Raw genomic sequence first — 2,981 nt, 5'->3', positions numbered from 1 at the left:
AAGATGGTGGTGACACTCCCCTGTTTAAGGGAACGCAGACCATCCCCGCACCCCAAACACTTCTGCCTGTCAGGCAGGCAGAGGCTTGTGGGAACTCCATGTTGTATCACAGGACCTGTTCTGCACATCCACAGGATGGGTCCTGCGCACGCACAAAGTAGGGAACATCGAAAATATGCACTAACCATCTGGTTAGCTTACATCTCTGAATCAGGCCCTGTGTACATAGCTCACTGGGCCTCAAAGGCCAGGTCCACTTCTATCATTGTCATTTACTTATATAGCACCACTCTATTATATACCACTGTAAAAATAATATTTTGATTATTACCATAATTCTTTGCCCCATTGGGGTCTATATATTAATAATTGTGCTACTACAACTATATTTAACATTCAGTATCACAAGAGATATTTTCATTTTGAATGAAATTATCCCCGCTATGGAATTCATGAAAGACTCCTCAGGGGAATTTGACACTGCACAAAGGGCATAGAAAAAACTTTGAGGGCCCCATAGCTTATGCCCCAATGCTTTAAGAGAGACACATATCTTCATCAGCTGTTCATTTTATGCCCCATAGTAGTGCCCTAGTTAACTTTATGTGCTATAGTAGTGCCCTAGTTTATTTTATACCCCATGGTAGTGCACTAGTTGTTTTTATGTGCCAAGTTAATGTTATTACTAGGGGTGAGCGGGTTCGGATTTCTGAAATCCGAACCCCCCGAGCTCCCTCGATCCGAGGCCGATCCGAGTAAGGCTCGACTTTTCCCGCCTGACTCGGATCTGAAATCGAGGCAAAACGTCATCATCCCGCCTTCCGGGTCTCGCGGGTTTTGGATCCTATATAAGGTACCCGCGTCAGCACCATTTTCTCACTCGGCTGTGGACAGTGAAGAGGGAGGGTGGGAGTTAGGGCTGGCTGGGCTGTGTAGTGTAGTGTAGTGCAGAGTAGTGTTGTGCTGTGCTGCTGTTGTCCATAAGCGCTGTGTCCACTACTTCAAAGTCCATAGGGGCTGGCTGTGTTGTGCTGTGCTGCTGTTGTCAATAGGGGCTGTGTCCACTACTTCAAAGTCCATAGGAGCTGGCTGGGCTGTGTTGTGCAGTCAGTTGTCCATAGGGGCTGTGTCCACTCCAAAGTCCTGTGCAGTGTCCCAGTCCTAAAGGGGTGCTGTAGTGTTGTCCAGGGGGTGCTCTGTCCGTCAGGGGTGCTCCCCACAAGTGCTAAAAAAAATTATATTTTTTCTGTGTTTGTGAATTGTGTGCGCAGTAGCCGCACGTGCATCAACAAAGTAGTGCCAAGCGTGCGCCTGTGTCATAAGTAAAGGGCCGGCTGGCTTGACCATTAAAGGGTGCTGTAACCCCCAAAGTACACTCCAAACCAAATAAAAAAATATTTTCTGTGTTTGTGAATTGTGTGTGCAGTAGCCGCACGTGCATCAACAAAGTAGTGCCAAGCGTGCACCTGTGTCATAAGTAAAGGGCCGGCTGGCTTGACCGTTAAAGGGTGCTGTAACCCCCAAAGTACACTCCAAACCAAATAAAAAAATATTTTCTGTGTTTGTGAATTGTGTGCGCAGTAGCCGCACGTGCATCAACAAAGTAGTGCCAAGCATGCGCCTGTGTCATAAGTAAAGGGCCGGCTGGCTTGACCGTTAAAGGGTGCTGTAACCCCCAAAGTACACTCCAAACCAAATAAAAAATTTTTGCTGTGTTTGTGAATTGTGTGCGCAGTAGCCGCACGTGTATCAACAAAGTAGTGCCAAGCGTGCGCCTGTGTCCCATAAATAAAGGGCCAGCTGGATTGACCGCTAAAGGCTGCTGTAACCCCCAAAGGGCACTCCAAACAAAATTAAAAAAAAAAATCTGTGTTTGTGAATTGTGTGCACTGTGGCTGCACGTGCATCAATGAAGGAGCAGCGCCAAGCGTGCGCCTGTGCCCAATAAGTAAAAGGCCGGCTGGCTTGTACGTTAAAGGGTGCTGTGACCCCCAAAGGGCACTCCAAACAAAATAAAAAAAATATTTTCTGTGTTTGTGAAGTGTGTGGGCTGTAGCTGCACGTGCATCAACAAAGGAGCAGCGCCAAGCGTGTGCCTGTGTCCCATTAGTAAAGGGCCGGCTGGCTCATTTCTTAAAGGGTGGTGTAACCCACAAAGTGCACTAGTCTCCAAAAAAAATAAAAAATTATTTTCTGTGTTTGTGTGCGCTTTAGCCGCACGTATATATCAATATAACATAAATGGAGGACCAAACTTTCTTCGATAAAAATAAAATAGGGAAAGATCAAGAACCACTTCCTCCTAGTGCTGAAGCTGCTGCCACTAGTCATGACATAGGCGATAAAATGCCATCAACGTCGTCTGCCAAGGCCGATGCCCAATGTCATTGTAGAGGGCACATACAATCCCAAATGACAAAGTTCAGGAAAATGACCTTGAAAAAAACATTTAAATCATCTGAAGAGAAACGTAAACTTGCCAATATGCCATTTACGACACGGAGTGCCAAGGAACGGCTAAGGTCTTTCCCTATGTTCATGACTAGTGGTTCAGCTTCACATGACGATGGAAGCCCTCCTCCCGCTAAAAAAATCAAAAGAGTTAAGCTGGCAAAAGCACAGCGAAGAACTGTGCGTTCTAAGAAGATATCACAAATCCCCAAGGAGAGTCCAAGTGTGGTGGCGGTTGCGATGCCTGACCTTCCCAGCACTGGACGGGAAGAGGTGGCTCTTTCCACCATTTGCACGCCCCCTGCAAGTGCTGAAAGGAGCACCCACAGTCCACTTGCTGATATGCAAATTGAAGATTTCACTGTTGAAGTACAACAGGATGAGGATACTGGTGTAGCTGGCACTGAGGAGGAAGTTGGCGAGGAGGATTCTGATGGTGATGTGGTTTGTTTAAATCAGGCTCCGGGGGAGACAGTTGTTGTCCGTGGGATGAAAAAGCCCATCACGGTCATGCCTGGGCAGAAGACCAA

The sequence above is a fragment of the Taudactylus pleione genome, unplaced genomic scaffold, assembly GCF_031769625.1.
Source record: "Taudactylus pleione unplaced genomic scaffold, aTauple2 ptg000482l, whole genome shotgun sequence".
In the NCBI taxonomy this organism is placed as follows: Eukaryota; Metazoa; Chordata; class Amphibia; order Anura; family Myobatrachidae; genus Taudactylus; species Taudactylus pleione.
Note: the sequence above shows the minus strand (reverse complement) of the source record.